General features: G+C 44.9%; 1 protein-coding gene across 13 annotated transcripts in view; it reads left to right on the forward strand.

Annotated features, from left to right (window-relative positions):
* Positions 1-3,776: 3,776 nt before the first annotated feature.
* Positions 3,777-26,036, forward strand: part of LOC102166310 (uncharacterized) — a 671,646-nt gene continuing 649,386 nt past the window's right edge. For 12 of the 13 annotated variants that reach the window (XR_014817241.1, XR_014817236.1, XR_014817244.1 and 9 more), the window contains exons 1-2: positions 11,190-11,448; positions 14,564-14,889. The gene's annotated coding sequence lies outside the window, so the exon portion shown is untranslated. Of the gene's footprint in view, positions 4,056-11,189; positions 11,449-14,563; positions 14,890-26,036 lie in introns of those variants that run through there. The other variant, XR_014817248.1, reaches the window with a different exon arrangement.

The following is a 26,036-nucleotide window of genomic DNA, read 5'->3' on the forward strand; positions in this document are numbered from 1 at the left end:
TACACTCGTGGCATATGGAGTTTCCCAGTGTAGGGGTCTAATTGGAGCTGCAGCTGCTGGCCTATGCCACAGTCACAGCAATGCCAAATCTGAGCCACATCTGCAGCTCCACCACGGCTCACAGCAATGCCAAATCCTTAACCTGCTGAGCGAGGCCAAGTATCGAACCTGTGTCCTCATGGATGCTAGTCAGATTCACTTCTGCTGAGCTATGATGGGAACTCCTAGGGGTTTTTTAGAGTCCACATATAAGTGAAATCATATATGTGATATTTATCTTTCTCTGTCTGACTTATTTCACTTGGCAGAATGCCCTTAAGACCCATGAACATGGCAGTCAGCCAAATTTCCTTCTTTTCTGCTGCTGACTAATATTCATTGCGTAGATCCCACGTTTTCTTTATCCATTCATTTGTCTGTGGACATTTAGGTTATTTCCATGTCTTTGCTATTTCCAATACTGCTGCAGTGAGCATGGAGGTGCAAAAATCTTTGAAATTGTGATTTTGTTTCCTTTGGATAAATAGCCAGAAGTGGAATTTCTAGGTCACATGGTCGTTTTATATATATATTTGTTTTTTGGTCTTTTTGCTATTTCTTGGGCTGCTTCCGCGGCATATGGAGGTTCCCAGGCTAGGGGACGAATCGGAGCTGTAGCTGCCAGGCTATGCCAGAGCCACAGCAACTCGGGATCTGAGCCGCGTCTGCGACCCACACCACAGCTCACAGCAACGCCGGATCCTTAATCCACTGAGCAAGGCCAGGGATAGATCCCACAACCTCATGGTTCCTAATTGGATTCATTAACCACTGTGCCACGATGGGAACTCCCTTAATTTTTAATGTAGGCACTTGTCACTCTGAATTGTCCTCTTAGGACTGCTTTTGCTGCATTTCAAAAGTTTTGATTATATTTCCATTTTCATTTGTCTCAAGTTTTTTAATTTAACTTTTGATTTCTTTGAGCCATTTGTTGTTCAGGCACATGTTGCTTAATCTCCCCCTTTTTTAAATTAAAACTTATTTTTCTGAGATATTTTATTAACTCAGGATTCAAGGAACAGAAACAAAGCCTGGTTAGGAATACACGATTATTGGGGATAACATTTTTTTTTTAAACCATAGATATTTTTATTAGTTTAATTATCAAGAAATTATCTCCTTTCCACAACAAATGTAAGATTTAGGATTCTATTTTCTTTTAGCTTTGTTCATAGATGGTTTTGAATAGTTAATTCTTTAATTTGATGTGATTTAGAATGTGATATATATTACTATAAATTTTTCTCTGTATTCCTATCCATTTTCTTTTTTTTCTACCTATTTTTTTTTATTACTCAATGAATGTATCACATCTGTAGTTGTATAATGATCGTCACAATCAAATTTCACAGGATTTCCATCCCACAAAACCGAAGCACTTCCCCCCACCTGGGGATAACATTGACTTGTATGCATACCCTCCAAGACCTCAAGAGATCATTTTGCTTAATCCTTTTGTATTACATTGGAAAACAGGTTCAAAGACATTGAGAAACTTCCTCAAAACAACACAAAGCAGTAGTCGTTGCTGGGATTAGAGCCTCAGCCTGCTGAGTAAAACGGTCCAGGTACCTGTGTGTTGCCTCCTTTTTCCTCCTTTAAGAACCTTTCATGGAGCCTCATTATAGACAGGCAGTTCAAGAAGTTGGAAAGCACGTCATGATGAGGCTTTTCATGATCTGCCGCATCTCTCTTGACAGCATTCCAGACCCATCAGACCTTCTTCTTATTTACATTCCAGCAATGCCGAACCATTTTCATTCCCCTGTGTAGTGCCATGTGGATCGCTGCCTGTTTATTTTCCTTGGCATCAGATTTTCTGTTTTCCCTAACCTTTATCTTCTCTCCTTTGGCGTCTTTCACGCTGTCCTCTTTTTCTCGTGTGTAGGGTGTGCCTTTCTCCACAGTCCCACCCTGGTCTTCTCTAGACCCGCTTTTCATGAGTGATCAGTCTCGTTCACCCTGAAGGGCTGGGTTGCCATCTTTGTATTCCTCTCTTCCAACTCTTGATCTCCGAAGGGATGTTGCAAGATGTTCCAGTCTCAGGGTGTCACATACTGCAGATGGTCCATTTCACATTCATTCCTGTTTCTTCCATGGTGATGGTAAGAGATTTAAAGCTCCGCTTTCAAGCCTCCTTTATAGTTAAGGGTGGCTGTGTTAAAAGTCCTACAAATGTCACGCCTGGTGCCGCATCTTCTCCTTACTCCTTTCTCCTGCCTAGACCTCTGGAGGCACATGTGGGATCACAGGGAATGAAAACCACGCAGTGAGGGTAGAGAACAGGAAGCCTGAAGGAAACAGGTCTCAATGGCATTGTTTGGACACAGAATGCAGCCTGTCCTGTCCACTCCCAGGTTTTTGTCTGTGTGAGGAAACGAGAATTGGCCACTGCCCATAGGGTTTCTTCAGTTCAGCTGAATGCAGTCCTGATTGCGATACTGCACGTATCTTGAACGTAAACCATCTCATCTCTCTCATCCTTCCCTTTACGTCCCATCGTTTCTCGTTTCAGTCAGTGGTACCACCATGAACACAGGATCCCAAACCGGAGGTAGGGAGTGAGACTCGGTTTGTCTCTCTCCCTTGTGACCCTGTCCCTCTGGAAATCACGTCCCTCACATCATACCGTCCATCTACTTCTCTTTATCGCCGCTGCTGTAGGCTCTGGGGGGACTTGCACTTGGCAGGGACATTTTTCAGCCCACCACATAAAAGTGGGAGTGCCATAAGGAGTTTCTAGTCAAATCCCTATGGATACAGTGTCTATTTTTGCAATGTATCCACTCTGCAAATGTCTCTTACCAATTTGCTGTGTCGGGAAGTGGTGGGTCTAGAACTCAGAAATCCTTTTGTGTTCTTGCCACCCTTACCATGCGGACACATCTAACTTTGATTATTGCTCCTGAAATTTCCTTTTTTTTTTGTTTTTTGTCTTTTTGCTATTTCTTGGGCTGCTCCCGCGGCATATGGAGGTTCCAGGCTAGGGGTTGAATCGGAGCTGTAGCCACCGGCCTACGCCAGAGCCACAGCAATGCGGGATCCGAGCCGCGTCTGCAACCTACACCACAGCTCACGGCAACGCCAGATCCTTAACCCACTGAGCAAGGCCAGGGACCGAACCTGCAACCTCATGGTTCCTAGTCGGATTCATTAACCACTGCGCCACGACGGGAACTCCCTGCTGCTGAAATTTCTTAGGTGCAGCCTCGTTTATTTAACATATCTAGTGTTCCATTTAATTTCTTTTTTCTTTTTTCTTTTCTTTTTTTTTTTTTTTTTTTTTTTTTGAGGCCTAACCTGCAGCATTTGGAAGTTCCTGGGCTAGGGGCCAAATTGGAGCTGCAGCTCCTGGTTTACACCACAGACATAGCAACCCTGGATCCAAGCCACATCTGCGACCTACACTGCAGCTTACAGCAGCACCCAATCTTTAACCCACTAAGTGGAGCCAGGGATCGAACCCACATCCTCACGGAGACCATGCTGGGTTCTTAACCCTCTGAGCCACAGCGGGAAATCCAAAATATTTTAAACTGACCAAAGCGAATGATTACCTAGCAAAATACCATCCAGACAAAAGATTGGTGCAGGCTCACTGAGGTTTCATTAAATATCAGTGATGATATGTGTTGAGTCAGGAGCATAATTCTCCAAACTCAAAACTGACTTTTCTCGTCTTGGGCACATAGATATGCGATCAACCCAACTCGAACTCTTTTTCTCTCTAGACCATCATTAAAGAAACATCAACACTTTGAGAGGTTTTCTTTTGAAAGTGGTGATGCCAGAAAACCCAGGAACTCAGAACTGCTGCTTTTGTGATAGTATTTCTTAAAGGGAACTGGACAAGGATGGCGTTACAACCAAAGTTCTAGCCGCAAGCATTGCTGTCAGCTGCATCACCGTGTCGTCTGCAATGCTTTGAAACCATAGAAACAAATCAAAGCTACTGCCGGTGTTTGCACTGAGCTGAGACTGCCCGCGCGTGACTGTTCACACCGCCAAAGATGGTAAGAGTTTTCAGCAGCCAAAAATAGATTCAGGTACGTCTGTCCCGTCTCCATGCGCTAATGGACACTGAAGTATTTTGACATTTGTACAGTCATCGCTCTGGTCTCCTGACGTGGTTGAGAAGGTGACTGCATTTGTCTTTTATGGTAATTCGAGTTGGGGGTAAGAAGGCGTAAGAGCGCAAAGCCAAACTGCAGGGTGGCCATGTGCACTGTGGCTGTAAAGTGAAACAGTCTACAAAGTGGCAAAGGAAATCACCCCTCTTTGTCTGAATGTGGGCAGCACACAGAGGTCAGAGCACTTAAAGGAGGGAAGGAAAGCAGCCATCGCTGATACGCGGCTGGAAAGAAGAGAGTATTCAACTTGTGCTGCATCCGATGCCACCTGAGTAGAAATAAACACTGGGATTGAATTTCCTGGGCATGCAAGGGTCTTAGTACCGAGGAACAGGAGCTGTTTTAGTTAACGTTGGGAATCAGCTTTGAAAACATACAATTTTGGGGGATAACAATTTAGGGAAGTTTTTATATTTGATAGTATAGGTGAAATGATCCATGTCAGTGAAATAGAGCCAAATAGAACTCATGTTGAATAGATAGAAAATTTTATTTTCTTTTTAAAATAAAGGATAAGACTTTTTTTTTAGAAAAAAAAAACAGATAAACTTTAGACTTCTGCAAATGACTCCATTTGGCTACAGGAAGTCATATATCCTCTACTGATTCTCCTCAACTTCTCTCTTTTTAGCTTTTTTTAAAATGGCTTATATGTATTTTATTTATTTTTTATTTTTTTACTCGATGAATTTATTATGTTTATAGTTGTACCATGATCATCACAACCCAATTTTACAGGATTTCCATCCCACAACCCCAGTGCATCCCCCCCACCCCCCCAAACTGTCTCCTCCGGAGACCATTAGTTTTTCAATGTCTGTGAGTCAGCATCTGGTCTGTGAAGAAGGTCATTGTGTCCTTTTTTCAGATTCCACATGTCAGTGAAAGCATTTGATGTTGGTGTCTCATTGTATGGCTGACTTCAGTTAGCATGGTAATTTCTAGGTCCATCCATGCTGCTAAAAATGCTTGTATTTCATTCCTTTTAATGGCTGAGTAATATTCCATGGTGTATATGTACCACCTCTTCTTGATCCACTCCTCTGTCGATGGACATTTAGGTTGTTTCCATGTCTTGGCTATTGCAAATAGTGCTGCAATGAACATCAGAGTACATGTGTCTTTGAGAGTCGTGGTTTTCTCGGGATAGATGCCCAGGAGTGGGATTGCTGGATCAAATGATAGTTCTATGTTTAGTTTTCTGAGGAATCTCCATACTGCTTTCCACAGTGGTTGCACCAATTTACAATCCCACCAACAGTGTACTAGGGTTCCTTTTTCTCCACACTCTCTCTAGCACTTATTGTTTGTAGACTTTCTGATGATGGCCATTCTGGCTGGTGTAAGGTGGTACCTCAGAGGGGTTTTGATTTGCATTTCTCTAATAATGAGTGATGTTGAACATCTTTTCATGTGCTTTTTGGCCATCTGTATGTCTTCTTTGGAGAATCGTCTGTTTAGATCTTCTGCCCATTTTTGGATGGTGGTGTTTGTTTTTTTGGTATGGAGCTGCAGAAGGTGTTTATAAATTTTGGGGATAAATCCCTTGTCAGTTGACTTCTTTGCAAAGATTTTTTCCCATCCTATGGGTTGTGTTTTCGTTTTGTTTAGGGTTAGCTTTTTTGTTTTTTGACCACACCTACAGCTTGTGGCAATTCCCTGGCCAGGGAATGAACTCATTCCTCAGTTGCAGCAATGCGGGGGATTCTTAATCTCCTGCGCCACACGGGAACTTCCCACCTCCAGAGTGGTTAATAGTCATAGACTGGCAGCCCGAGGGCCACATCTGGCTCTAAGTGTTTCTTTAAACTCGTTGTGAATGTGGTTATGTTTCATTCTTCTGTTGGACCATTCTGCCACCCTTGCTCTTGGGTTTCCCATATGTTTGCTCAGCCTTCCTCATGTGTTCAGCCCCATTTCCTGTGTCAAGTGGGGGTCCATCTGATGCCTCTTATCTCACATCATTATTCTCCTCAGTCTTCCAAACCGATGCTGCTCTTCCTTCTAGATTCCCGCAATCTGTTGTGATAATTTCTGCTGTACAACAAAGTGATTCAGTTGTACATATGGACACATCCATTCTCCCACAGATTCGTTTCCCATGTAGATTCTCACAGATGCTGGGTAGAGTTCCCTGTGCTTTCCAGCAAGTCCCAGGTGGCCTCTCATTCCATATACCTCAGTATGCATATGCCATTCCCAAACCCCTAGTCCATCCCTCCCCCCTGCCACACCTGTCCCCTTTGGGAACCATGAGTTTGTCTTCAAAGTCTATGAGTTTGTTTCTGAAGAAGCCGTGTTTTTTTTTTTTTTTTTTTTGTCTTTTGTTGTTGTTGTTGTTGTTGCTATTTCTTGGGCCGCTCCTGCGGCATATGGAGGTTCCCAGGCTAGGGGTTGAATCGGAGCTGTAGCCACCGGCCTACGCCAGAGCCAAAGCAACGCGGGATCCGAGCCAAGTCTGCAACCTACACCACAGCTCACGGCAACGCCGGATCGTTAACCCACTGAGCAAGGGCAGGGACCAAACCCGCAACCTCATGGTTCCTAGTCGGATTCGTTAACCACTGCGCCACGACGGGAACTCCAAGCCGTGCTTTTTAACCTCTAACTTGACCCTGTCTGGATGTGATGCCTGGAAATGCTGCACCCACGTGGGGAAGAAGCCAGTGTGTGGAGAAGGGCAGAGCCAAGGGAAGTGCAGAGACACTGAACTGGGACCCTAACAAGTCACAGCTGGAGCTGCTTGACTTCTGTTGTTCCAACATGGTGAGTCATGGCTTCTTGGTGCTCACAGTTCAAGGCATTCAAAGTTACTGTCTCCCAAGTTCACTGCATCTTTGTTCAATAGGCAAAATACTCTTAGGTTTGTAAGCTCCAGAAATCCATTTGTTCTTTTGTTGTCCTTTGGAACGTAAACCACTTCTAGATACAGACTCTCTCTACAGGAACAAAAATCCCTGTCGAGAAATTAGCTGAATGCTTTGCTGAGAAAGTACTGACTAGTTCCTAGGGTCACTGTGACCATTTTTCTTTTAACCACTATCACAAGGTGGTTATAATGATTATACTTGGTGTCTGCAAAAGGATGTGTAGTTTACAAAGGGCTTTATGTGTCACTTCCTTTAACTCTAATGACAGCCCCGAGAGAAGAGATAAAGATGCAGAAAATGGAGACCGGAAAGCTCATGTGATTTGACCAAGATCACAAATCCAGAAAGTGTCAAGGCCAGGACTTAAATCTGGGTCCTCTAACCCTAGGTTTGGCTCTGTTGCCACTAAAGCGCAGCTAGTGTTTGGAGCAAACCTGTGGGTTCTGGTGAAGGAAGAGTTTACTGGCGCAAAATAGTGAGGTGGTTCCAGACCGATGGCAAGGAAATGGCGTTCTGTTCCCAGCTGTGCCAACCACCAGCTGTGAAACCTTAGGTGAATCACTTTATCGCCCAGAGCTTCCATTTCAAGGAATTACGCCAGATGATCTGTGATGTGCTTCTTGATTCTAACATCCTGTGATTCTGCAGTGGAGAACTGCTTATGCAAATAGGGTACACACCGTGCTTTATATGAGCTGTAAAGCTTCCTTAGTGACCAAAGAGGCACCAACTGTGTGTGTTCTGCTTGGGCTTCTATTTTAGCCTCCACACTCATGCCTCCTGCGCACCTGTGAAAATGTCCACAGAGAACAGATGGGTTGAACATCAGCTTAAACTTGCTTCATCACCCAAGTCCTGGGCTTTTTGTTTGCAGAACAGCTTCACTCTAGAGCTGCAGAAATCATTGGTTGCTGAGCTAATCTTATCACCGGGATTCTTGGGACGTATTAAAGACGGCAGAAGAAGCCAGCTCTGAGGAGTCTCCTGGATGCTTTATTAAGCACTTGAAACGGCAGGTTTCCCAATTGGTTGTCCCATGACCGACTTCACTATTTTCATGAAGCATGTGATATTTGCTGCCTCCACAGTTTTCGGTTTGCCCACGTAGCCCTAGAGGCTATTTTCTTGTAAGCAATATGTCAGCAATTTGAGAAAATTGCCAGCAGGGAAACCATTGTGCCTCGGTTGCAGTTTCACAGTCCTAGAACTCATCTTTACCCAGACAAATCACTGTGGAAAAAAATGTATCACCACCAGGACGTGGGTCCCTCACTTGGAAACCGGCCTGTGTCGGAAAGTGGGATACATTTGCTGCCAACTATAAAGTAGTGCTGTATGAATAAATATAAGCCGTGGCTGGCTAAAAATATCAGGGGCTACGGCCAAATTAGGACAATAGGTAGAGGAGGATGGGGACATGATTGCAGAAAGTCTAGCTGTGTGTGGACTAGAGTGGCCTTTGAAAGAAGATGCTGCACGTTGATTCCCCAGAGGGATGATTTTTTTTTTAACTAGAAAATTTTTTCTATTCCAGGTTTACAGAGATATAATTGACTTATGAGACTATATAGGGTTAAGGCGTACAGTATGATGATGTGACTTATGTCACGAAATGATACCAAACATTTAGCGAACATCCATCATGTCATATAGATACAAAAATTAAAGAAAAACCGAAAAAAATTTCTCCTGGTAATGAGACCTTTTAGAGTTTACCCTCTTAACAACTGTCGGGAACACAAGGCAGACAGTGTGGCTTGGCTTATCCTTTCATACTTTTGCACCCCTGGTAATTTCTTGGCTCATGACTGGAAGGTTGTACCTTTGGACCACCTTCATCCAATTCTTTTTTTTTTTTTTTTTTTTTTGTCTTTTTGCCTTTTCTGAGGTCGCTCCCACGGCATATGGAGGTTCCCAGATCAGGGGTCCAATCGGGGCTGTAGCTGTAGCCGGCCTACACCACAGCCACAACACCAGATCTGAGCCGTGTCTCTGACTCACACCACAGCTCATGGCAATGCCCGATCCTTAACCCACTGAGCAAGGCCAGGGACTTAACCCACAACCTCATGGTTCCTAGTCGGATTCATTAACCACTGCGCCACGACGGGAACTCCCACCTTCATTCAATTCTTCGTTGACCCATCCCTCATCTCTGGTAACCACCAATCTGATCTTTCTTCCTTGGACTTTGTTTTTGAAGTAAAATTGCCCGACACTCTGTTATTTCCTGTTAGGCCACATGGTAATTCGTTTCTATACATTACAAACGGATCATCAAGATAAGGCCAGTTACCATCTGTCACAAAGATATTACATAATTATCGCCCATTTCCCTCACACTGTGCATTTTGTACCATGACTCATTCATTTTGCAACTGGAGGTTTGTGCCTCTGCATGGCCACAGAGGGATGAGTTTTGAGTGTAAAGAGAGTGATGCAAACGTGTGCGTTAGGTATCTTTTTAAGTGACGGAAAACATGAGTCACATGAGTCAAGGAAATGGAATTACTGGCTTATGTGAGTGGGAACTCCAAAAGGCAGTTGGATCCCCTGACTGTAACCAGGGACTCACACTACTTTGCAGTTTTGCTTCTTTCTTAGTGTTGGCTTCATTCTGATCATTAGATCTGGGCAAGCAGAAGAAAAGGTAGCTCCAGGAAGCTCCAAAGTTATATCCTTTTAATCCCCCAGCACGTGTATGTAAATAGCAGGGAAGAATCTCATTAGCTTTATTTGGGCTATAAACTCACCTCTGGCCCAACCCCTGTGCCAAGGAGCTGGAGCATGCTTACCGGCCAGTCTGGACCACTGCCTATGTTTGGGGACCGAGCAGCATCATGACTGAAAGCCCATCAGAATCAGATGCTGCAGGGATGGGGAGTTTCCCCAAAGGAAGGAAAGCGGGGCAGACAAAACCTGGGTGTACTTGAAGCTCGTACATTTCACCATGAACCTAAAGTCTTGAAACTAAAAACAAAGGCGAGTTATGGATAGGATGTTTCAAATGATCTAGAAATGCTTTGTCCTAAAATAAGAACAAATGAAATAAATAGAACTAAATAAAACTTGAATCAGGTAGTGTGCTTTTTTCATCTGATTCATATTTCTCCCATGCATCAATAAATACAAATTACTAAATGTATAATGGCCAATACTTTGGAGGAAAATTTAAATTATTGTGAATTAGACAATCCTCTCTTTTTAATTTATGGCTGCACTCTCGGCATATGGAAGTTCCAGGGCCAGGGGTTGAATCTGAGGGGCTCCTGTGACCTAGGCTGCAGCTGTGGCAACGCAGGATCCTTTAACTGCCTGGGTGGGGCTTGAACCCAGGCCTCCACAACATTCTGAACCCCAGCTGGATTCTTACGCCACATTGGTAACTCCTAGACAACTGCCTTTTGATAGCAGAATCAATGATTCATTTCTGTTTCCACACTTGAATAGATTTAATGTAACCCATGAAATACTGGAAATGAAGAGATTATTAAGCTTTAATGACCTTAGTCATTAGATTGGGTTCCCTGGAACAGACTCAGATGGATGGCTTCATGCAGAATGTTTCCAAGAAAGGGAGGAAGGCAGGATGAGGCAGAGGCAGAAGCTGACCCAGGACGTGATTGCCGCTGAAACCTCAGCCCATCTTACAGGAGTTCTGGAGCTGGGCTGGCCTTCAGAGTTCTCCCAAATTAAGATGGGGGGCCAGGCCTTTGTACACCCACATTGATAGGTCATTGGATGCAGGTCGATTGGGTGGGGAGAGGACAGACACTTGGTCAAGGCAGCCCCGCAGCTGGGGGCGATGCCTAGGAAGGCTGTGGGTTTTGGGGCATGCGCAAACAACCCCTCATACGGCCGGGGAAGCAAGGCTCAGCTGAGGGGCATGCGCAGAGGACACCTCATATGGCCGGGGAAGCAAGACTCAACTGAGGGGCATGCGCAGAGGACACCTCACGCGGTGGGGAAACAAGGCTCAGCTGAGGGGCATGCGCAGAGGACACCTCATATGGCCGGGGAAGCAAGGCTCAGCTGAGGGGCATGCGCAGACAGCACCTCATACGGCGGGGAAGCAAGGCTCAGCTGAGGGGCATGCGCAGACAACACCTCATGCGGCGGGGAAGCCAGGCTCAGCTGAGGGGCATGCGCAGAGGACACTGTCTGCAGCGGGCGAGGCGTCGAGACAGGCGCAGTCCTGAGGGAGGCAGCGCCAGGCGGCTTCCACCCCGTTCATGGGCGGAGGGCTTTTAAGGGCAGTACGCAAGGGTCAGATATATTGTGGTTTCGGACTTCAGGCAGAAACAGCCTCTTTTGGCCAGAAAACCTTTAAAACCTTTCCCACTGTCAGAAGGAAGAAGAAGAAGGCTGATCCTGCCGCCGGAAGGCAGGGCCTCCCGAGAGCGCAGGTGAGGAACTCGCCGGTCGCGGCGCGAGGCACGCGGTGCGTTAGGCGGTCACTCCCGGGTGAAGACTCGGAGACCCCCCTGGGAAGGGTCTGGAAGAAAGATGAGGCTGGGTCAGCGTCCTGACGGCGCAGGTCTCGGCGCACGAAGACCTCGGAGCCCAGAATCGCGCTCTCACCCAGACGGCTCCGCCCCGAGCACGGTGCCTGGGGAGCAGCCGCACGAGCCCGTCCCTGTGTAGCTCTCTCACCGTCAGGGCAGCTCTTTGAAAGTCCTCCCGGAGTTCGAAGTGCGGCGCAGCGCGGACGAACCCGACTGGTTGTCATGAGGACGCGGGTTCGATCCCTGGTCCTGCTCGGTGGGTTACAGCATGCCGCGTGAGCTGTGGCGTAGACCGCAGACACGGCCTGGATCTGGCATCGCTGCGGCTGTGGCATAAGCTGGCAGCTGCAGCCCCCATTCGACCCCTACCCTGGGAACTTCATGGGCCTGCGTGCGGTCCTAAAAAAAGTCCTCCTCTGCTGGCATGTGAGGGTCAAAGGACACCGTTCTCGGGGTCCACCCAGCAGCGGTAACTGTAACTCGCCCTTTGCACACCGGCACCCGTTAAGCCCCAGAGGTTCGAATGAACTGGAAAGAACAGGTTTATTGCTTTGCCCGGCAAAGGAGGCCACCGCAGCCTAATGCCCTCCAAACTGTGACCTCCCTTGAGAGGGGGTGGAAAGGGGTCTGACAGGTTTAGCTTGAAAAACACAGGTCTTTTGATGAGGATTTGGGTGCCTGTGTTCTCCAACCCCCCTTTTTCAAGGTCCTTAAGGCTGGAGTCGGGTGGGCCCCAGGTTCTGGTGACCTTCGGGATTATCCCACCTTGCCCTCCTCTGCAGTGGAGACAGTTGAGGAGAGGAAGGGGGTCCTAGGGAGTGTGTTTTAAGGGGAAGAGAACCCCAGGTCCACTCTAACTCTGCCTAGGAAGCAACTGGTAGTAAAAGAAAGCGACTATGCAAGCGAGAAACATTTGGGAAAAGCTGGTTAGAGAAAGTTAGCGGGCCACGGCAGGGCGTGACACAGTGGCGACTGTTGTAACTAGTTGTTGGCTATGACAGTGTTTCCTCCTCACGCGCTTGGGTCCACCTTTTGACATGGAGAGGAGGCCTGGGAGGCTCAAGGAAAGCCTTTTCCTTCAAACACAAGGGCTCAGGGGCTTGTGTATGGTTTCACAACCATCAGCATATCATGTTCCCCTTTTGCCTCCTGCTCCACTTATGTTCAGATAGGAACAAAGAATTTGTGCCTCTCCAACCCCAGCAGAAAAGAAACAGAATGCCCCTGGGGGCATGGATATAGGGCAAGGAACAAAAGAGAAACATGCAGCCTTTCTTTTTTTTTAAATTTTTTTTCTGTGCTTTTTTTGGGGGCTGCACCTGCAGCATGTGGTTTCCAGAGCTACAGCTGCAGGCCTACACCACAGCCACAGCCATACAGGATCCGAGCCTCGTCTGCGACCTCCACCACAGCTCACAGCAACACCGGATCCTTAACCCACTGAGCGAGGCCAGGGATCAAACCTGCAACCTCATGGTTCTTAGTCGGATTCGTTCCCACTGCACCACGATGGGAACTCCACGCATCCATTCTAATACACATCCTTTAAGGAGGAATGAGTGGCAAAGGGAATTCGTCAGATGAAAGAGAGCTTTTGGGAATTGTTTATTAAAATTTCATCTTTAATGTTTATCGACATTTCAGGAAAGGCTAGCAAAAAAATGGGAGATAAAGCTGAGGACTCTCTTGGAAAGTAGAACAGAATTGCCAAATGTAGGGTAATACAGAGGTATAATTGCTGCACTGCCAAAAGGCAGAAAGAGCTGACTGGAGATACCCAAGTGTGGTGGGCAGGCCTGAGGTTCTGGCAAAGATAGGTACACAGGAAATATTAGAGGAATTTGAACAAATAATCCACCCTCTTTGTAATTTCTGTTTAGCACAATAAAGACAATAAGACCATTCAAAAGGCTGAACCCTGTTAAATGAGAAGCCACAGCACCTGCCTTCTAATAAATGCTCTTCTAAAGGGTAACAGTTAACGTGCCCCTGAGTCCTTCTCTCTTTGGAAAACCAAGCTCTTGGAATTAAAAAAATACTAAAACACGTGGACAGAATTCAGTGTCCACAAGACCACACTGGTAGCTGAGCCCACACTTAGCCTTCAGACTGTTGCTTATGCTTTGAGTTAAAACAAAACCCCACCAAAAAACAGAGCTCCTGTCGTGGTGCAGCAGAAATGAATCCGACTGAGAACCCTGAGGTTGGGGGTTCGATCCCTGGCCTCGCTCAGTGGGTTAAGGATCTGGCGTTGCCGTGAGCTATGGTATAGGCCAGCAGGTGCAGCTCTGGTTAGACCCCTAGCTCGGGAATCTCCATATGCTATGGGTGTGGCCCTAAAAAGACAAAAAAAAAGTCTTTTTTTTTTTTTAGAGATTTTGGATTTTTTTTTCATCTTTTTAGGGCTGTACCCGAGGCATATCGAGATTCCCAGGCCAGGGGTCTAATCAGAGCTACAGCTGCTGGCCTGCACCACAGCCACAGCCATGGCAGATCTAAGCTGCGTCTGGGACCTACACCACAGCTCATGGCAACGCTGGCTCCTTAACCCACTGATCAAGGCCAGGGATTGAACCTGTGTCCTCATGGATGCTAGTCAGTTTCATTTCTGCTGAGCCACAACAGGAACTCTGAGATTTTGGATTTTATTGATAGTTTACAGTTGCTCAAATCCAGTTATTTGAATATTTACATCTAGTTGTAATTTATAAAGCAACTTCGGTAATTTTCTTTGATACATTTCATGAAGTACACGCTTCAAAGAAACATCACAAACATACTCAGCTTGTCACTGATCATTTTTGTGAATTTAACAGAAGGATATTTCCAATTTACAATCCAAGTCACTTTGACAGCTAGACACTTGTTAAATCCTTGTCAAAAAACCTCCAGGTAGGTACACTGGTTCCTCAAGGTAGGTTAATTGGGATTCACCCAGAGAAACCCATTTTCCCTCTATTAGAAGGAAAAAAAAATCTCTTTAGAAGCTCATTTAACTTCTTTGTCCTCAATGCAGTTTCGCTCTCAGCTTCTGCGGCACCGAGGAGCTCCATGGAGCAGTGAAGATAAACACCTTTCCCTGTAACTCACGGTAACGCCGCCACTCAGACCTGTGAAGCGACACCTGTTGCAAGAGGATAGTAGGATGATCTGTTCTCGAAGTTTCGTGATCACCGAGACTTAGGTGAAAGCAAACAGCAGCCCCCGTAGGCCCACGGGTCTCCAAGAAGCCCTGCAGCTGGATCTGCTGGATGCTCATCAGCCCGGGGCGTGTTTCCCCGCATCCGCACAGGGAGCTGCAGCGGCCCTCGGTGGGTGAGGTCAGGAGCTGCCCAGGACGGGGTAAGTGTCTTCCTTTCCTCTTCCTTCCTTGGGGATGTTCCACTTTCCCTTCTTTGGCTCGGCTCTGCGTGATTTTACGACGGGACAGGATTTGCTGTTTCTCTCTCCTCTGTGTACGCGCACCGCAGACCTGAGTCAAACCAGCAGCCTCTTCGCGATCTGGGGATCTTGAAACCGGCCTCTCTCTTCAAGGCCTTGTGCTTTCAAGTGCCAGACATGTCAGTTGCTTGGGAAGATGGATGGATCAGGCAAGTGGCTGCGGTGACAGAAAGGTGGTCTCAAATTAGCTATGTCACCAACATTGGCTCACATCCTGGGAAATCTGGATACAGCTGACTTTGCGTACCGTTGGGAGTGAGGGTTTACCTGATACTACAGGTTTCTCTTGGTTTCTGTCTATTTTGTTTTCCCCCTTGTCTTTCTAGAGCCACACCTGCAGCATATGGAAGTTCCTAGGCTAGGGGTCAATTTGGAGCTGTAGCTGCCAGCTGTGTGCCACAGCCACAGCAACGCCGGATCCTTAACCCACTGAGTGAAGCCAAGAATCGAACCTGCATCCTCATGGATGCTAGTCAGGTTTGTTACTGCCGAGCCACAACGGGAACTCCGAGGTTTCTCTGTTTCTTACCTCTGTTTCCGTCTGTGTTGGCACCCTGGCCTCTTTGTCTTGTAGTGTAAGAGGTTTCTTTTGTGTGTCTTGGGAAGATGGCCAGGAAGCAGCCTCACATTTAACTCCTCCCACAACCGCCACTCCAAAGGCAGAGAAGAAATGCCCCTGCCTTGAAATCGCATGGCAGTCAGGGCGAGGGCTCTTGGGCTCCTTCTCTGAATGAATCTGCTGCTAGAGGTCCCGAGACCTGGCGTGGTCCTGTGTTCACACTGGGCCAGTGCCCTGAGATGGGGGGGCACTTTCTCCTAGAAGAGGGGTTGTGCCCTCACTGCAGGTTCAGCAGATAAAACTGCAGTTACCATTTTTCAGACCGAGAGGAAGAAAAGGGGAGGTAGCTCTGCCTTGGTTTTCATTGCATCCTTGACGTGATAACCTCCTGTGTTACGGAGGCCATGCTTGTCCTGCTTTGCTGCATGACAGGCCAGCACATGGAGGGATGAGGTACCAGGTATTGGGGCAAGGAGAGCGGCTTCACTCAGAAAGCCAGCAGAAGGAGACGAGCGGGACTCTCCAGTGAATCACCTTGCCTGGGTTTGGATGCTAGTTTTTTTTTTTTTAATAGAACTGATAGCGGGAGGGAGGTGAGGAGGTAAAATTAACAAGCCATATGTTGCAAATATTTCCTGCTCTTGGCCAGGCTCCTGGAGGGGATGTGTTAATTTCTTGACTGCAGCCATTCACAGGTGAGGCTGGTCAGGGTGTTGCCTGTGAGCTTCGACCAAGGTGTTTCAGCTTAAGGCTCAGGCATGGGAGGCAGGGTTCCTGGAGATGGGCTATTATGTATACTTGAAGCTCTAGGCAACACCCTTTAGTGATTAACTTGTAGCAAAAGCAACAGCGTACAAAGGTTAAAGTAAAAGAAACAGCCAGTTTGGAGTCAGATTTATTCTTTCCTAAGATGAAGACGGCATAACCTATTTAAAAATCTTTGGCAACCTTCCGGGGTCCTTAAGAGTTTGGATCTCTGTATCCAGTGTGATAGACCACACCACTGAATCCATGCTCTTCCATGGTTGGCATAGTGGTTTTTGTTTTTGTTTTTTTTTTTTTTACTAATGTAGATAGGAATTTGAGCATTCATTGACAGCACATTGCCAAGAAATCAGTGTATACTGCTTTTTAAGGCAAGGCTGGCAGAAACACTTGGCCCCGTTCAATCATTCACATGTGCCTCCAGTACGCTGAGAATGCCTCGTGAATAATGCTCTTGATGGAATTGTTTTTTCACTCATTACTTTCAGAAACCTTTATCAAGGACCTAGTGCAGATCCTATTTAGGAAGAACGCGTCATAGTCTGTGCTCTCCTCACATTTAAGGGGAAGGAAAGAGAAAGGCAATCAAATCCACACAGACTGGCAAGCCCAGGATGAAATTGTGTTGTTATTGGGCTCTATAACTAGAGTGGGTGTCTGGGTTATATGGGCCTGTCGGAAGCTCATAAGTAGGTGCACTTAGACGGCGTCTCACAGGATGAGTAGGAATTAACCAGTTAAGACCATAGCAATGACCTTCCAGAGAGAAGAAACAGCATGTGCGAAGGGCCTGAATTAGAAAAAAAGAAAAAGAAAAATGCTGCACCAAAGTCGGAGATCATGCAAGACCTTACAGGCTGGCCTGAGACGTTATCATTTTTATCCCGCATGCAGTGTGGCATCCCCGAAGGCAGTGGGGCAATTTGATTGATGTTGACAGATATCATTCTGGTTCATTCATTCATCTGTTTCTTAGGCTCCAGATGATGGAACAAGACTGGTTAGGCTCAAAGTCTAATTTGGCCCCTTACTCCTTGCGGGACCCAGGACAGGTGTCCTAACCTCTTCATGCCTCAGTTTCCTCATCTGTAAAACAGAGAGAGCAACAGTAACTACCTCCTAGATTTGCTGTGTGAATTAGATGAGTTAACCATATATAAGGCTTAAAAAGTCCTTGTTGGTACTAGATTTACCCACCGTCTTGTGTATAGTGGTGTGTACATGTTTATCCCAAGCTTCTGATTTATCCATCCCTGCCATGTCTCCCCTGTGGTAACCATGAGTTTGTTTCCCATGTCTATGGATTTATTTCTGTTTCGTGTTTGTTCATTTGCATCATTTTTTGGAGATTCCACATGTAAGTGGTATCACAGGATATTGGACTTTCTCTGACTTCATTTAGTATGATAATCTCTAGATCCATCCATCCTGCTGCAAATGGCATTATTCAGTTCTTTTTATGGCTGAGGAATATTCCAGTGTATAAATATATCACATCTTCTTTATCCATTCCTCTGTTGATGGACATAGAGGTAGCTTCCGTATTTCAGCTATTGTAAATAGTGTTTCAGGAACATTGCGGTGCATGAGTCTTTTCCAGTTAGAGTTTTCTCTGGATATATGCCCAGGATTGGGATTGCAGGATCATATGGTAATTGTATTTTTAGTTTTTTTAAGGAAATATTCATGCCGTTCTCTATAGTGGTTGTACCAATTTACATCCCCACCAACAGTGTGGGAGGGTTCCCTTTTCTCCACACCCTTTCCAGCACTTATTGTTTGTAGACTCTTTGATGATGGCCGTTCTGACCCATGTGAGGTGATAACTTGGTTGTAGTTTTGATTTTCATTTCTCTGATAATTAGTGACGTGGAACATGTGCCAGTTAACCGTGTGTATGTCTTCTTTAGAGAAATGTCTGTTTAGATATTCTGCCTGTCTTTTGATAGGGTTTCTTTTTTGATAGAGAGCTGTATGAGCTGTTTGTGTATTTTGGAGATGAATCCATTATTGGTTGCATCATTTGCAAGTGTTTTCTCCCGTCCTGTAGGTTGTCTTTTCATGTTGTTTATGGTTTTCTTTTCTGTGCAAAAGCTTTTAAGTTTAATTAGGTTCCATTTGTTTTGTTTGTTTGTTTGTTTTTATTTCCATTACTCTAGGAGGTGGATCCAAAAAGATCCTGCTACAATTTATGTTGAGGGGTATTCTGCCAGGGTTTTTCTCTAGAGTTTTATAGTATCCAGTCTTAACATTCAGGTCTTCAATCCATTCGAGTTTATTTTTGTGTGTAGTGTTAGAGAATGTTCTAGTATGAGTACTTACTGTGTAGCATGGGGAACTATACTCAATATTTTGCAATAACCTGTAAGGGAAAAGAGTCTGAAAAATAATAGATACAGTTGTATGTATAAATGAATCACTTTGTTATACACCCGAAAATAACGCAGCATTGTAAATCAACTGTATTTCAATAAAAACTTTTATAAAAGTACTTGGAGTTCCTGTTGTGGCTTGGTGGGTTAAGAACCTGACCAATATCCATGAGGATGTGGGTTTGGTGTCTGGCCTCACTCACTGGGTTAAAGGATCTGGTGGAGGTCGCAGATGTGGCTTGCATCTGGTAGTCCTCTGACTGTGGTGTAAGCCTCAGGTGCAGCTCCGATTCAACCCCTAGCCAACTGGACCCCTAGCCTGGGAACTTCCATTTGCTGAAGGTGCGGCCCTAATAAGATAAAGAAAAGTCTTTGAAGTATGTGTTGTTGAAGTGCTTGCTATTAATATTGTTGTTGTTAATAGTTATAAGCAGCTCCTGTGTCATTAAAAAAGAATAAATAAAATTAATAGGCCTGCATTTATGTATGTATAAATGTAGATGTATATGCGTTTGTGTGTGTGTGTATGTGTGTGTATCAACTTTTTAGTTACCTGTTAAGTACTCTGGATGCTAATACGAATCTAACTTCCAAAGTGATGATAGGAGTTGTGCTGCCGTGCAGTGGGTTAAGAATCTGACTGCAGCAGCTCGAGTTGCTTATGGAGGCATGAGTTTGATCTCTGGGCCAGCACAATGGGTTGAAGGGTCCGGCATTGCCACAGCTGTGGCACAGGTCACAGCTGCGGCTCAGATTCACTCTCCAGCCTGGGAACTTTCATAGCTGCAGAATTTTTATGGCTGTGGGTGTGGCCATAAAAAAAAGTGGTGATAGTGGCAAATTTTCTTCAGTGGGAGCCTCTGTGTTTCATGAATATATCTTTTTGATACATGCTCTGAGTTATTGAGAAATGGGATTCACTATTGCCTGCTTAAAATAGACTCCAAAGAGGAAGAATACACACAACTCATATGGTAGTTATTTTTAGGTAGGGGAGTGGAAAAAGCAGAATGAGATTAAGGAGAGATGTATATATTTTACCAAAAACAGGTATGGAAAATTTAAACCACTTATAGTGAAAATGTATTTATAAGTTATTTGTATGCAAAAGGTAATTATGGAGAAGAAGAAAATAGCAGTGTACACTCAAAACGTTTTCTTACCTGGCAAAAAAATGAACATTTCTAAAATGCGTATGCACGGCTTTAAAATTTATTCTCCTCTTGGTATTTATAAGAAAACATACGTTTGGTGGATTTTGTGAAATACATGTTTGCTCTTTAGAAAGCAAAGTCTTATTTGAATATCTCTGTCTGTCATTTTTAAACCTGTCTTCCAAGCTGTCCTTCTAATTTCTATTCTTGTCTCTAACTGAACATACTGTGCATGTGCTCGAGACAGATGGATTTAATTTTATTATGATCCAACACAAATGGAAAGTGAAATATGAAAAGGATTTTTCCATTTATACAGCAATAAGTTAACCTTAAATCTAGCTTTATGATGTTTAACTTGGAGATAACCTGCCAAAACATGATTGATTGATAGGATTGAAATTAAAACCCCTAATGGGATGCCTGAGTTTGTAAATAAGGGTTGAGAATTATGGACCACAAGGTCATTTTCTTTATTGCTCTTTGTAGAAAGGAAAAGTGGGTAAACAAACTTCAGTGAGTCTATAGGCCTCGGTGCCCTGTGGGCACAGAAGCCAGGGTAACAACTCAAGGAGTTTGTAAACCTCTAGTTCATAGAACACAACTATTCAAGACACACAACTGTGTGTGCATGAACAGACTAGAGGACAAAGAACAACCTGGGGAAAAGATCATGCAAAGGAGAATGAATTATAAGGTGAAACTCCCAGCAAGGATCCCACAATTTCTTTGCATTGCACAAGCCAGAACATGATCCTAATAGCTTCCTTGCTAAAATTGTCAGCATGATCTACTGAAGTCTTATTTGTTGCAGTAGCAAAAATAATGGGGAGTCTCACTATGGCTCAGTGGATTAAGAACCCAGTATACTGTCCATGAGGATGCAGGTTCCATTCCTGGCCTTGCTCAGTGGGTTAGGGATCCAGTGTTGCTGCAAGCTGCAGCATAGGTCACAGATGTAGGTTGAATCTGGTGTTGCCGTGGCTGTGGCGTAGCCCTCAGCTGTAGCTCCAATTCGACCCCTAGCCCAGGAACTTTCATATGGCACAGGTGCAGCCATAAAAAGAAAGACATATCTTTCAACTCTGTGAAGACATATATCTCATAAAGCAAAGCATTTTTTTTTTGGCTGCAACCCAACCATGGCATGTGGAAGTTCCTGGGCCAGGGATTGAACCCATGCAAGATCCTTAACCTGCTATGCCTCAAAGGAACTTCCAGGAAAAGAAATTTGTACATGCACCTTGCATTTCAGGCTCCAAATTATTCTCCTAAAAATACTAACATGGAAACTAAGTATTTGGCATGAAACATTTAAAAGAAGGATGTACTGTGTCTCTCTTAAAATAAAAGATTAATTCTAGTCTTGCAGAGAACAAATGCTTTGTTATTAAATTTAGTTCCTTTTTCACCTCCACACTTTCTCCTAAATGATTGGAATTTCCTCTAACTCTGATTTCTCTCTCTCTCTTTTTTTTTCCGTGCTTTTGCTCTGCTTATTTTCCTTTTTCCGTCTATTTTCAGCATCTCATAAAACTGGACAACTCTCATCCAGTGATTCCCTGTATTTAAACTTTCTTTCATGGACAAGAAGCTAAAAAAAATTAGGGGCCACCCACATAAGATTATTTTTTGTTGTGCTAATGACAAATGCCAGAAACAAATTAAAAAATTGAGTAGATTCAGTTTTATATAAAATTCACTACCCCATACGTATTTCTCATGTTGCTGCTTAGACCCGTGAAACATTTATTACTGACTGACCGCGATCTGGGGACTCATTTTGGACATCCTGTTCCAATCGGAAGGAATTAGTCTAAAGGACCTAAAGCTTCAGGTTATGAAAAGGGTTTGTTCTCTATTTCCTTTGTTCTAGAATTACGAAGAAATTTACATGGAAAAAAAAAAAAAAAACCCGAGATAGTGTTTACTTTTTTGTTAAAGGAAAAATACTGTCTCCACTGAGTTTTGATCATGTTTGAGATGAAGTCTCCACTTTTGAAGATGACTTGGATTTTGGTTGTCTGGTCCCTATCTCCTGTGACAGCCTCTTCTTCCCACCACTTAGTAAGCTTCCCCTTGCCTGGGTCTCTATGTGCAACCATCCAGGATCCAGTCCTGCTGGACTGTCAGGCTCCTTTGTGCTTGAGCATACAGTGTCCTATCTTTACCCAATTCCAAGGCCAAATCCTAGGGGAAGCCTTTGTGGGCACCTCCCGGTAGGGCTCGTGGCTTTTCCCCTTCTGCTTTCATGCGTGTATGCACATACCCACTCTGTACACACACACACATCCCTTTTATCCCCTATAGCAGGGCAATATCTTATTTACATGTTCTTTTCTATAAGCGCTCCTTGAAGATGCGAACTATATCCTTTTAGGTTTTTCATGTGCAGATGAGGTGCGTGGCAGGAAAGCTCAAATCTAGTAGGACAAGTAACCCAGGTTCTGAAAAGATGGTCTGTCATGCGACGTGATGAAAACCTTGTGACCAGTTAGCCCTGGTCTCTGTTTGTGTAGACACTTATTCACCCCGGGCGTGAATCCTGCCCTTCTGCCCACCATCCCCCCTGCTCCCTCCTGCTCCTCCCAGCCCTTCGAAGACAGATGACTGCAGTCAGGTGTTTTTGTTCGCTTAAAATAGCACTCCCCACCCCAAGATGTGTCTGTGTGTATATTTGAGTAATGAATAAAAGCATATCTGGATGGATACAGGCACACACTAGTGTAAGCAGTGCTTCGAGATAAAGATTTGCATTTCTTTTGGCCATCTTTCCATGTCCATCACTGTATTTATTTTACCATTTTTTAACAGCTGCTTCGTGAGACCCCATGGCTTTGGATTTTCTTTTTTTTTTTTTTTTCCTCTAGCACAGTATCTGGAATAAATATTTGCTGAGTGAAGGACAGAAGGTCTCCTCAGCCCTTGTATCTAAGCCCGATTTGAGAATCTAGTGAGCCCAGCAGTGACCTTCTCTGCAGCCTCCAATGAGAAAACAGGAAGGAAAATGAAAGGGAAGTGGTGGCAATGGCATGACTCATTCTGTTTTTGTGTCTAATTCCCTCTTATCATAAAGTAAAAAACAGGGGCTAAAAAAAAAAAGGTGTGGTTTCACAAAACATCATCATCATTTTCTTCCTAAAACAACAACATAGCAACATATGATTATGGAAATTGATTTGGGCCGCAGATGATACCCCCTTGACGCAGGATGGAACGGTGGCCTTCCCCAAAACATACCTTCCCTGAGGGAGTAAGAGTTCTGATGTCATGTTATGGAATCCAGTGACTGAGAAAATAATAAATGGATTGGAGACGTTCTCTCGTCTATGTTCTGGGCATTATGTGACAGGTGGGAGGCGTGCCTTGGGAAAGACCTGCCTTCCTAGGGCCCAAGAGTGGTTCATGAGGTGTTGGGGTTCCTGCCAACACAAGGCAGACAGAGCAGGATGGGAAGAAACTGAGGTCCCAGTCCAAAAGCTTTTCTCAAACTTTTATCGTGATGTAGTTGATTTACACACTTTGTTTATTTCAGGTGTACAGCAAAGTAAATCAGTTATACATATATATATACCCGTTCCTTTTCAGATTCTTTTCCCATATAGGTTATTACACAGTCTTGGGTACATTTTTCCCGTGCTATACAGTTGGTCCTTGTTATCTGTCTATTTTATATGTAGTAGGGTGCATCTGTCAAGCCCAACCTCCAACTTATCCCCCGCCCCCACATTTCCCCTTTGGTAAACATAAGTTTCATTTTGAAATCTTTGATTCTGTTTCTATTTTGTAAGTTCTATTGTATCATTTTTGTTAGGTTTCACATCAGTCATCTTATGATGTTTGTCTTTCTCTGACTTAGTATAATTTCTAAGTCCATCCATGTTGCCGCCAATAGCATTATTTCATTCTTTTTAATGGCTGAGTAATATTCCACTGTAGATATGTACCACATTTTCTTTATCCAGTCCTCTGCTGATGGACATTTAGGTGGCTTCCATGTGACAGCTGTTGTAAACAGTGTTTCGGTGAACATTGAGGGGCCTATATACTTTTTGAATTCATGGTTTTCTTCAGATAGACGCCCAGGATTGGGATTGCTGCATATGGGAAAAAAATCTTGGCAAACAAAGCAACTGACAAGGGATTAATCTCAAAAATAGGCCAGCATCTCATATAGCTTTATATCAAAAAACAAACAACCCAATTCAAAAATGGTCAGAAGATCTAAACAGACATTTATCCAAAGACAGACACGTGGCCAAAAAGCACATGAAAAGATACTCGACATCACTAATTATTGGCGAAATTGCAAATCAAAACCACCGTGAGGTATTACCTCATACAAGTTAGAATGGCCAACATCAAAAAGGCTACCAACAGTAAATGCTGGAGAGGGTGTGGAGAGAAGGGAGCCCTCTTATACTGTTGGTGGGAATGTAAGCTGGTGAAACCTCTGTGGAGAACAGTGCAGGGGTTCCTTACCAGAAACCCCAAACTAAATGCACAACTACCAATCCCAGACCTTGGTCTATTAAACCAGGCCTGTTGCTGCCTAGAGGGCATCGTAGCCTTCATCTTTTCCAGCCTTTGTGGACCAGCCATTATTCTGAAAACAGAGAAGCCTTGACTTGACCTTCTCCCAGAAAAGGGTGTTGGGAATAGCTCTGATCACCTAACAGCATGGATGCCTGCTGGGAAGTCAGTCTCCTTTTATCTTTGCCAGACAGACACAACTTGGGGTGTTCACTTCTCCACCCGTGACTCAGTGATGAAATCCTGATTAGCTTTAGTGACCCTATTCCGTTGTCAGCGATTGATTCGGGGCTGAGAACACGATCAAGCTGTAGCTCATGAAGAGTCAGCTGCAGGGCTTCTGGGAAGGAGCTTCATTCTTAGAACCCAGAGAGGGAGTTCCCATCGTGGCTCAGTGGTTGGCGAACCCGACTAGCATCCATGAGGAGGGGGTCCAATCCCTGGCCTTGCTCAGTGGGTTAAGGATCTGGTGTTGCTGGGGAGCTGTGGTGTAGGTCGCAGACGTGGCTTAGATCCTGCGTAGCCGTGGCTGTGGTGTAGGCTGGCGGCTACAGCTCCGATTCGACCCCTAGCCTGGGAACCTCCATATGCCTCAGGAAGCAGCCCTAGAAAAGACAGAAAGAAAGAAAGAAAAAGAAAACCCAGGGAGTAAATAGTCTCTTTTCTTATTTGGGAGCTGTGGTACGTGGTGTGAGACCAAGAACGGCAGAAGCTCCCTTGTGGCGTGAAGAGAGTTTCCACTCAAGGTGCTGAGGATGGCAGAATAGGAAAAAACGAGGGGAAAAGACTCCATGATGGATTTGATAAGCCACTGAATTAGCATCCTGGGAGTACCTGTCTCTGGGCCTCTTTCTTCACGTGAGATAATAAGGTGACGGACTTGTGGAAGTTGAGGGGTCCATTTGCAATCAGGAGCATCCTTACTGTGCAACGCTCAGTGTTGGGAGGCCCTCCTCTGAAGCAATTCTGGATGAAATGCTTTCATTACATAATCTCTCTTCTCTTTACTTTCTCCCGTCATAATTTCCACTTACACCAAAGTGCTGTTAAAAAAATGGTGAAAAAATAAGACTTCTCCTCCTGGTTAGATTCTATGCCTTTCTTTTAATTTTTTTTATTTTTATTTTTTGTCTTTTTTTGCTATTTCTTGGGCCGCTCCTGTCGCATATGGAGGTTCCCAGGCTAGGGGTTGAATCGGAGCTGTAGCCACCGGCCTACGCCAGGGCCACAGCAACGCGGGATCGGAGCCGCGTCTGCAACCTACACCACAGCTCACGGCAACGCCGGATCGTTAACCCACTGAGCAAGGGCAGGGACCGAACCCGCAACCTCATGGTTCCTAGTCGGATTCGTTAACCACTGCACCACGACAGGAACTCCTATGCCTTTCTTTTAATTTTTTTGTTGTTGTTGTCTTTTTTTTTTTTTGTCTATTCTAGGGCCTCACCCGAGCCACATGGAGCTAGGGGTCCAATTGGAGCTGTAGCCGCCAGCCTATATCACAGCTCACGGCAACGCCGGATCCTTAACGCACTGAGTGAGGTCAGGGATCGAACCCGCAACCTCATGATTCCTAGTTGGACTCATTTCCGCTGCGCCACGACGGGAACTCCAGATCCTATGCCTTTCCAACCTCAGACACTTCTTCCATTGAGGCTCCCACAT

This window comes from Sus scrofa, chromosome 10 (assembly GCF_054392235.1).
Source record: "Sus scrofa isolate SSC_HxYL_T2T_F1_AM1 chromosome 10, Sscrofa_HxYL_maternal_Yorkshire_Landrace_v2.0, whole genome shotgun sequence".
In the NCBI taxonomy this organism is placed as follows: Eukaryota; Metazoa; Chordata; class Mammalia; order Artiodactyla; family Suidae; genus Sus; species Sus scrofa.